We start from the raw sequence: 11,675 nt of genomic DNA, 5'->3' as shown, positions 1-11,675 counted from the left end.
TTAATAAACTTAAATTGCTTCCCACTCTAGTCCCCTATAAATCCACAACCTGTTACGGAACTAAAAATGCAAAATTCAAATAAAACAAAATCAATAACTACAAAAAATCTAACACATATATCAAAAATACAAACCATTCTTATACAAAAAAACATACATCACATACATATAAAATCTATACTAAAATACATAACATTAATAAGAATAAGATATTTTTAACAACTATATTTTTGCAAACGATATTAAACACTTCGATCTTTTTAAAATCGATATTACTTACCTTAAATTGATATTCTTGACCACAATATTCTTGCTGTCGATATTTCTGAACCATGATATTAATGACTCGATATTTGTGCAACTCGATATTTGTTATTCTGTCTCTGCACAGCCCATTTTTTAAAATTCTTTCAGCAAACTTGAGGCAAAAACCTTAGCATCAACATCAGGAAACAAAATTAACTGATAGGTAGCGGGATTGTCAACCGGACCACTTTTATAAATAGGCTGCAGTACACTACTTTGCCATGATGCCGGCACAGTTTCCAATGTCAATACTTCCTTAAACAATTTGTTTAGGTTTCCAGCCCACAGGTTAGTCAGACAAGGCATTAGGCAATCGGTTAGGACTGGGAGCACCATTTGTGCAAGGCCACGGAGAAGAGTAGTTATTTGATTACAACTTATATATTCTAGGTTAATACTCAAATCAAAACTGGGATCACTAAGGGGGTCATTAGTATGGCGGGTGGACTTTGTCTGCCTGCCATACCCCCGGGAAACTGGACCGCACGCAAAGCATGCGGAGGTCCTACAACTACAATTAGGATGCACCCGCCACACTGGCGGGCGCATCCCGCATTTGTAACATTGCGGCGGGCGGTGCTGAAAGCACCGCCCGCTGCAATGCCACAAAAGCAAGTTGTGCCTTTCAATGCAAAACGTGACAGGCACCGCACGGTGCCTGCCACCCTGTACATTGAAATGCAGGGGGGTACCATAGGCACCCCTCATGTGCACCCCCCACCCCCAGAATCCCTGGGGGCCCGCTACGGGCCCCCAATGTTGAAGACCGCATGCCTTTCCACCTGCATTCTAATATGGATGGCGGTGTCTACCAGACTCCACTACCATATTAACAGCTTTTCCGCCCGGTAGGCAATCGGGTGGATTGCCTACCGGCAGAAAACCGGCGTATGGTCTTTCCGTCCGTCGGGGTCCCCCCCCGCCATAGTAATATGGCAGGGGGAGAATGGCGTGCGGGCGGGAAGGAATGTCGGGCAGATCGCCACCACCATGCGGGCTGTGGCGATCCGCCTGACATTCTAATGGGCCTCTAAGTTTCACAATATTTTTCATGCCCTGGCACATACCACTCTCCATGCCAGTCTTTCATGTACTATTTTTCCCATAACTAAAACACGTATCTGGTTGATTTACAGCTTGATCCACAGTGCCATACAGATTAGTAATAAAAGTTACCCCACCAGTTTTAAATCTATTTACATAGAATGCCTTGCTGCCTCCCCTTTCGAGCTTGTTAATTACTGCTCAAAACCTTTATGCATTATTTCGTTTGGAGGCAGATAATAAGCTGTTTCAAAGCTTTGTTTGATAGTTAGATTTAGCCTTCCAACCTTCTTGTTTATAAACTTTACTTAGTGCTGCCATATTATCCTTATAAACAGAATAGGATTAGTGGAATCTGTAGGAGTAAGCCTCCTTTACAGCTCTAATAAGTGATTTTTTAAACTTAAATAGTTTAGATGTGAACCATTGGTTAGAAGATCTTAATAGATTATTTGGTTTTGTATGCTGTTATACTGCAAATCTCCTCACCAGGGATGTTGGTATGTAGTTCCATTTATTAATCATATTGACAGCCCCCAACTCGCACTGTTCACCTTCCTTTATTAATGTTTTAGCACCTCGTGTTTTTTACTCCTGTTTGTCCATATGCCAAACTAACCTCTTCCTATTATATGATTATATGTTGGGACGCTAGATAAATCTAGGGTTGCACTTCACTAAAGAATTCAATGCTACTATCTGAGGATTATGATCACTTTCGAGTCAAGGGGTTACCGTATATTCAGACTATTTTGATCTTAAGTTTTCTGAAATAAACGTATAGTCAATAATTGATCTTTGTTTAAAAATTTTTAAAAATGGAATGACCGTAGATTTTTCTTTTAACAAATTAAAGCCAGCCTGGAACATTATATCACAACACTCTTTTGCTATTCCCTCTGAGTAGTTTTATTTTTCCTGGCACTTAAATATACATTAAGTATAATTAGACTAAATTCTGTGTTGTGTAACACAAGGCATTGTAACCAGTCCAGATCGAAATCCACCACTTCTACTACTAAGTGGTCGATTCTGATTCCGGCCGTAAAACGTACCGACCAACACGGACCGGGAACGGAGACCGACCGACACGGACCGGCACCGTACGACCCGTGCAGTACGATGCAACGCGTGTGAATTACAACCGACACGTACGGAATAGAAGCCGTACGACCGAGCCGTAGGGAAACCAGTGATTTGCCCGGAAATGGGACGCGATTCGCACCCACCGACATGCATCACGAATGAACCCGACCGACACCATTAGCACCTCACCAAAAGCACCCACACATACACCTAGCAAAACTGACACTCACCCACCCTCATTTGCACCCTCACACACACATCACTCACCACCACCACCCATCACCATGCCCCCAAAGAAGAATTCAAAGTTCACAGATAGTGAGTTAGAAGTGCTGGTAGATGAAATCATCAGAGTAGAGCCACATTTGTTTGGTACATTGGTCCAAAGGACCCCATGTCACAGAAAACAAAGATGTGGGTGAGGATCGTGGACAAGGTGAACGCACAAGCACCAATGTTGCGCACAAAGGATGATATCCAGAACAGGTGGTATGACGTGCGCAGGAGGGTCAAGAAACTCATCGAGAAGGATCACGCCTTGAGTCAGCCCACTGGTGGTGGCCCTCCTGCCAAACCAGTATACTCCAGGTCCTGGGAGTAGAAGGTGCGGGACATCCTACCACCAGAGAGCGTCCATGGTCTATCAGACATACCAGAGCCTGGTGAGTACACAACCAATATACTCAATATTGTGTGGCAAGGGGACAGTGAAACCATGCACCGTTAGCAAAGCCACAGAAACCAATAGATAATCATCTCAGGATGTGTATGCTAGTCAGAAAACACAATACCTGCCATCTTATAGTGACTTGTAACTGTGTCATGACATGTACAAACCTAACAAAAAATAGAGCAAGGCAGTGCCACAAAGCTAAATAAACACTGTCAGACAGTTTGACACCTCAAACACACTACCTCACAGTGCAGCTGCCTGACAGGAAGGAATAGTGGGTATGCAGGTGAAGTGAGTGTATCCAAAAGCATGATGGGGTTTGTAGTCACAGATAATGCTTCCCCTCCCAATTGGTCCATCAAGAGCTCTCTGAACCATGCCCACATCACAGGGAGTGGAAACTGACTGACACGATGGCTGCCACTGGGTCCTGCTGTGGGGAGCACAAGGCCCTGGTAGGGGTTGTGCGTAAATCAGAAGCAGGACACCACTGCCTGACATCCTGAAAGCCAACTTGCATGCCCTCCAATGGAAGCACGTTTCATGGTGGGATGTCTGGCCGGGTGGGAAGGAGGACTGACAGCTCTGACCATACTTACCAGCATGTGTAGACACACACACCCCTCAAAACGAACTCCACACAACTCACCGGATATAATGCATTGACTCACGCTGTAGTGAAATATCACCCAAAGATACACTGCACTGGGTTCTGCTGTGTGAAGCACAGGGGCTCTCGTTGGACTTGTAGCCAAACAAACACCAGGACTGCACAGTCATCCATCTTGCCATTGCTGTCACACTCCCTCACAGGGAAGCAGAGTCAAAAGGAAGGAAGTATGGGCATGCTGGGAAGGGGGTGTAGCCAAAAGCATGATGGAAGTTGCAGTCACAGACAATCCCCACCCACCCACATGGCCCAGGAAGCTCACACTAAACCATGCTCACTTCACAGGGAGTGGAAATGGACTGACAAGATGTCTGACACTGGGCTCTGTTGTGGGGAGCACAAGACCCTGCTGGGAACTGGGCACCAACAAATACCAGGACTGCACTGACTGACATCCTGAAAGTTAACCTGCACCCACTGCAATGGTGTCATGCTTCCTGATGGGATAACTGGCCTGGGGGAGAAGGAGGTCCTGACTTAAAAACAATTAACACTGATGCTGGCCATACACACACCTTCTATGCTAAAACACATTGCACATGTGGTACCAGTCACTCACAAAGATAATGCCCGGGCAAGATGTCTGACACATGGGCCTGATAAATGATGTGGCTGAAAATCACACATATGCGCTGGCCAAACCAAACACGGTCGCACACACAGCCATTGCAAACATATGTTCAAACTCACTGTCTGGGGATGCAGTGTCCAGGGGTGCCCCCTGGCCTGGCTGTGGAGGTGTGTCTTGCAGATGACAAGTGTGGAGATCCATATATAGTACATTGCACAAAACACATAGGAACTCACATATACATCATTGACAGGGGACATCTGAAAGAGAATGGAATGGACACACCAATATAGCCGACACCGTAGTATGGTCTCATTCACACTCGGTGCTGTTGTGAGCTGCATTCCACTTCTACATCGTTCTGCAACATATGCATCCTTCACACAACACACCACTCACTGTCATAGACACTGTAGACACAAGGTCTAATCTGGACTGCATTGGAGGAGACATGCTACTCACAGCAGCCAAACCGCAACACCGGCTCTCACTGTCATGAGCATTGAAAAGCTAGAGAGCTTCCTTGCCCAATCCATGTCACCATGGAGAACATTGACAGGTCAAATCACATATGCACGTAAAAAACTCAGCACCAGACTCATTAACGATGGTGACATCATCACTTGTATGAAATGAGATGGGAACTAGGAACGCAGGAAAAAAACACTTTTCCCCAAGAGATCACAGGCATACCAGACTGTGACCATGTCGTACCAATACACCAATGTGACACACAAAGACTAGCAAAATCTGCTACCACACATGCCACAATCTTACAACATATCCTCAGTGGAATTGCACGTATGTCCTTGTTAAAGGTCAAATGGGTACAGGGATAACACACCTGTGTCAGCAACGTGATGGCCCTTGAGTAGTAATGGCCATGTACAGTCAAATCTATACATGAGCTGGCCATGCACACACTTCGATATGCACATTGAACTGCTTCATGTTGGCTGGACAATGTGCTACAACAATATCAATCTCTGTCCGTGACAACTTTGGACAAAGCAGTGTACATGCACGCATCCTGACATACAGTAGCAAATGTCATGTATGTGAACCATTGATGCCTGTAGAAACATAACTTACATTGTGTGTCTCTTCCAAACACAGGTGGTGCTGGGGACACAGCAACAAATGAAGAGGAGTCCCTGTCCCAGACTCCGGTGGACCCTCAGCTCTCTGGTGTGGATCAGTCTTTGTCCTCTTCGGATGACGAAGAACAACCTGGCACCTCTGGTGTGAGTCATCATGCAGCACCAGCAGTACAAACATCTGCACCCCCTGTACCCACGCCTCCAACATCTGGCAACAGACAGGGCACCCCCGCCAACACAGACAGACCAAGGACACAGAATACCAACAGCACAGGGACACAGGCCCCCAGGAAGCTACGGACAACACCACCAGTAACAACACCTAAGGGGGCCCAGTGTCACCTGTGCGTGCCGCCGCAGATCCTGCCCGTGTGGCTAGGGGTGGTGGAAGCGGTGGTAGGCAGAGGTTGCGGCTTGCAGAGGGGACTGGACTGCATGATGACACCCAACTGGCACGCATCATAGATGCGTACCAGGATAGTACCGGATGATTCGGCCAGGTAGTGGGGATCCTCAAGGACATTCAACAGGAACAGGCTGCCCATCATATTCGCATGGAGGCCAAGTGGGATGCACTTAGTGCGGTGCATAGGGACATACTCACATGCCTCCGCCAGATAAGCACCAACATGTCAACACCTCCCTGTGTGACCACAACATCTGTTGCCGCAAGATCTGCCAGTGCCAGAGGGAGGGAGGATGACTCTGGCGGAGAGTCCTCTGCACCGCAGACGCCTGCACCTGAGGATCCCCCCCCCCCCCGCAAAGAAGAAGAGGGGTCGTACAAACAGGGACAAGTGAGATGCAGATGGCCATGCACATCCCCCAGGACCTCAAAAACTGTTCTGGAAAATGTTCTTTGTGTGCAAACTGTTCACCTTGTCGTATCCAACCCAACACGCCTACATGACATGGAGGGATCATGTTGGTCTAATGTAGCAGATGACTATGGACTTTACTCTGGACATTTCAGCTACCAACACTTCGAACTCTTCTGTGAACGTTGGAATCAAAACCCAATGTACAGCACCCACCATCCTGTGCACTATCCTCACACATGTTTGTAAATAAACTCACCAGTACACTATACTTGCCTCTGTTGTGATTCCAACTTGTTATGTGTCATAGAGATGTTGATCTGCTAAAGAACACAGTGCATGCCAAATACTACAGCAATGTGATCACCGTTATGTGAGTCATGGTGATGTGACACATGTGAGGGAGACACACCACTATGGCACCACAACACATATTCACCATGACCATGTAACTCATCCCATACAATGATGTTGACCTGAAATACAGTGGAATGCACAGACACCACACCTATCCACAGTCAGTGGTAACAAGCCCACAGGTGAGGTAAGCAAATGTCAGTCAGATGTGGGAAGACAGACAACGCACACAACAAAGCGTACCACAGGTTCATTACACAGTTGCAAGGTAACTCTACGTAACCGTGGACACGGTCACAAAGGGTCTGACAATTGAAGTCCAGGGGTGTGTGGTACATCACTTGATGGGAATTGACAACTTCCACCCTGGAGTTGGATTCTGGGTGTTGGGGGTCAGTTTTGACCAAACAACAGGCAAAGTACCCTGGTAAGAAGAGACATAAGACACAGTCAAAAGCACAGCAGAACAGGAGAGAAATGCAATACACATGCACAAAACATGTCACAAGAAACCTACACAGAAACAAGTTAGCATGTCGACACTATTGTGGAGTACAGACTACCTGAAAGGACACATCAATGCACGCATCCAGTCAAGTAGCACACAGACACACTCAAACAGCAACAGAGCAGCCCCAACACATTTCAGGCTAACTCAATACACTGACATAACAACCCTGTAAACTCACATTCAGGTGAAGAAGTTGTTGATGAGCTGTGTGCGGACGTCACCTTCATCATCATCATCACTGGCATCATGGCCCAGGCCTGGATCCTCCACAGGTGGCGGATGTAGGTCATCGTCATCCTGGATTAGAGGCAACTTCTTCCGCACTGCCATGTTGTGTAGCATGCAGCATACAAGGATAATTTTGCACACCTTTGCAGGGTCATATGGGAGGGCCCCTCCGGTCTTGTCCAGGCAGTGGAAGTGGCTTTTTAGGAGACCAAATGTCCGCGTAATCACCCTCCTGGTCCGACCATGTGCCTCATTGTAGCGCATCTCGGCTGGTGTCACAGGGTTCCTGAGGGGTGTCAGCATGTTGGGGTATACGGAGTCACCTACATACAAACAATTGAACAATTAGCTGAGTTTTGAAAGAGGCAGAATACAACATTGCCAAACACACACAAAGGTAAACAGTCAGTACACACCAACAAGCCGGGCACGCTGGTTTGGCATCTGGGACATCAGCGTTGCAATGCGACTACTCCTCATGATGTAGGCATTGTGCGCAGAACCGGGGAAACTGCACACACATGTGTGATACACATGTCCGCAAGACATACCACCAGAGCATTAATGGAGTGGAAATGTTTCTCATGTGCCCGTGGTGGTACCAGGCCCCAGGGCCGGACTGGGACCCAAAACCGGCCCTGGCAAAGTACTCGGCTGGCCCCCCGGGGCTTGGGGTGCCGCCGAGCTCTTTGCCAGGGCCGGTTTTCGGCCGATTTTGTTACAGGGCTGATTTTGCAGCTATGCTGCAAAAACGACCCTGTAACAAAAACCGCCCACAGGGGCCCAAAACCGGCCCCCACCCGTGCGGCGCACCGGGGGATTGCCCGGTGCCCGCTACGGCCAGTCCGGCCCTGCCAGGGCCACATGTCTACCATCAATAGATCCAATGACATTCGGCATCTTCCCGAGTGTATAAAAAGCATCCTTTATGTCAGTGAGTTGACCTGGGCTAGGAAACTTGATGTACAGGTCAAGGAAATGCAACATCCCCTCCAAGACATCGCGTAGCACACGACTGAACATAGTTTGCGACATACCACCAGCAGTAGCCACAGTGTACTGGAAGGTACCAGTAGCAAAGAAGTGCAGGGCTGCCATCACCTTCACCTCTGGGGTCAGTGCTTTAGGGTATGTCCAGTCAGGAAGCAGATGTGGCACCAACTGCTCTGCCAACTCCTCAATCAGTGGCCTGGTGAAGCGGTACCGTCGGATGCAGTCGCGTTCCTGCATGGTGTCAAGGTCTGGGAACGGTCTATGGACAGCTGGTGCCCTGCAGTACAGAGATGAACAAAGGAAGATTGTCGATTCATCCACCCATGTGGCTATGACCAAGCAAAATATCACATGATACATCATGACAATACACAATGTACTGAGGTGTGTGCTGTTGGGTATGGACACATATGCCACCTACATGCCCATCACCTCATATCTCAAGTCCACATGTCTACATAAGTTCCATGTAGTGCAATGGACAATCATTGGGCTGTGTCACAGTACCTATGTACTGCTGTCACGTTCCAAATGCACACCACAGTGAAAAGTGAGGCCTGATGTCTCCCAGGCATCACAGCTCTTTGACAGGCAGATACCCAGGGTCCCTGTATAGCCACATGGACACTAGCATGACATGGCATATCATGTACACGCCACAAAACAACCATGAGTCCCACAGGTAGTGGCCACTGTTGTCTCTGCAGGCCCTACATTGACGTCTCGTAGACACACACACAACATCAATGTTGATGCACAAACCACATAGATGTGGAGACTGTCTCCCATTGGGCACATTTGATCAGACACATCTGAGAAACAACATGCACACAGACTGTGGGTGTACATCAGAATTGTGGCTATGGGTCTCACTGTGACGTACATAACATCCCACCCAGGACTCAGGGTGTATGTGACATGTCCTAAACATATCCAACCTGCAACTGTGCCCATAACTGTATGTGACATAGGGTGTATGTGACATGTCCTAAACATATCCAACCTGCAACTCATGCCCATAACTGTACAGTTGCACATCACAGTGGTAATATGCACAACACACAAAGGATTCTGTCCCCATGAACACGTGCACAGCCTGGGAGTGGCTGCACCAAAGTGCCACACAACAAACCAAATGTTGCCCCCCTACACACACAGGTAATGCAGCCTTACATGCCATGGGACACAGTGTGGCACATGCTGTAGTGTGGTAGGTGTGCACCTGAGTCCCTGGCAAATAATTGTGTGTGGAAGCCGTCAAAAAGTCACATCAATGTCAACCGACGCGGGTGACTTCTACAGAGATGCATTGCACAGTTCAGGACCGAGCCGTGCGCACGCCTTGGCCATTGACTGCAATGTGAACTGATGCAGGTGACTATCATGCATACACGTTGTGCAGTCATGGACCGATCCCTGCGCACGCCTTGGCCATTGAATCGTATGGAGATGGGTGCGTGTGGATTTTCAAACTACGCATTGAACTGTCAGTTGACCGAGCCGTGCACACCCATTGGCTCTGGGCTGTCATGGAGACGGACGCGGATTCAAAACTTGTACGAGTCGTGCGCTGGAAATTCAGTTGGATCCCTACAACAATGTTGCAATTTCTAGGGTGTCATGAAGGTGAAGATTTGAACGAAGCGTAAGACGTGTACGAGTCGTACAATTCCATGGATTGGCCAGATTCATAGACTGCAACCGTGTTGGACATATCACTTGGGATACGTGGTACAGATTCTGCCTTTGCAGCACAGATGTAAGGCTGGCTGTCCCCCAGGGAGCTCGCTTGCCTGCACTACATGCTACTGGACCACATCTCTGCTACCACTGCTGCTGTCTCTGGCTACTGCTATGGCACGTACTCTGGAGAGGGCCCCGGCCTTCACTGAGGAGGAGAACCAGGCCCTGCTGGACGGGCTCCTTCCACAGTACTGCAAGCTGTATGGGAAACCAGGGTAGCAGGTGAGTGTGCAGTCCACTGCCTTCCTAATTGTGCATGTTGTCTGACTAGCAGTACTAGCAGTGTGTACACCAGTGTCAAGCGTACTCAATGAGTACTTTCAACCCCCAAAGTGTGTAGGTACATGTGATGAACTGGTGTTCGGCAGCAAAAGTGCATTTGTGCAAGCTTTAACTTTCCAGACAATGTTAACATGTCGGACATGCAGGGCATTTGTCCATTTCCATGGGTGCACTACCTGTGTACCTAATTTTCCTTTTGATGACTACATGTATATCCAACTGTGTGCAGCACAAATATGTGGCATGTGTGGTAAAGAACTTTTAACTTTGTCATCCTCACATGTTGATGCCCACTAGAAGCAGGAGATCTGGCTGACTATCGCCCGGGTAGTTAGATCAGTGGGGGTCTACAAGTGCCGGATCTGAAACTGCCAGAAGAGGTAGCAGGACCTTCGGGGCTGGACCCAGAGGATCGCAAGGGTCCAGCTGAAGCTGTCGCCTCCTCGCAGGAGGGACGGACACCGGACCCTGTCCCTCCACATGCTCAGGATTCTGGCAGTGGTCTTCCCGGACCTGGATTGGCAGCTGAAGGCCAGACAGCAGCAAGGAGGGGGTAAATCCATGCCTAATCTGTGTACTATGTCCGTATGCTATTTGCAGTCTTTTGGCTTGGTCACACTTCCACATTATGTAGGTCTTGTAGTCCAGGACTAATGTCCCTCAATTGTGTAATGCACCCTCCTCATCTGATCCACAGGTGTGGACCCTACAGTCTGTGGCTTGTGTCACTAGGGCACTAGGTCCCTGCAGTCAGCTATGCTTCAGGTTCCGGACAGCATCTGTTACCGTGACTCTGTTGTGTGTTTCATGGGTGGATCAATTGTTTACACAATGCCTGAGATCTGACATGTGATCTGTGTGTGCCCTTGATATGTGTTCCAATTGCTGGTCTGACTCGCCACATGTGCCTGGGGTATTTCAAACACACCCATGCAGCAGGGGACTCCAAATTTTGGGCCTCAGGAGTATGTATATCAAGTGTGTCACACTTGCTTAGCCACCTGTCTACTGTCCAGGGCTATACACTGTTTCACGTAGACCTGGGCAGTCATGCCTACTCCAGGGCATTTAGAAACACTCTGTACTCCCACTCCTGTGTATCAACTTGCAGGTTGTGCTTAGTGACATGTGCCTTCAGGTGTCTGCCTCTGTGTCATTGTGGTGTGGCTTCCTTTTTTCAGGACAACTGGGGTGTTCATGAGTTTGAGGGTCAGCAGGACATCTGAGATGTGACTATAGGAGACAAGACCTGTGTGACATAGAGGTGTGTGATCACTTGACAGTGCACAATGG

This window comes from Triturus cristatus, chromosome 3_1 (genome assembly GCF_964204655.1).
Source record: "Triturus cristatus chromosome 3_1, aTriCri1.1, whole genome shotgun sequence".
NCBI lineage: Eukaryota > Metazoa > Chordata > Amphibia > Caudata > Salamandridae > Triturus > Triturus cristatus.
This window is presented reverse-complemented; position numbering follows the sequence as displayed.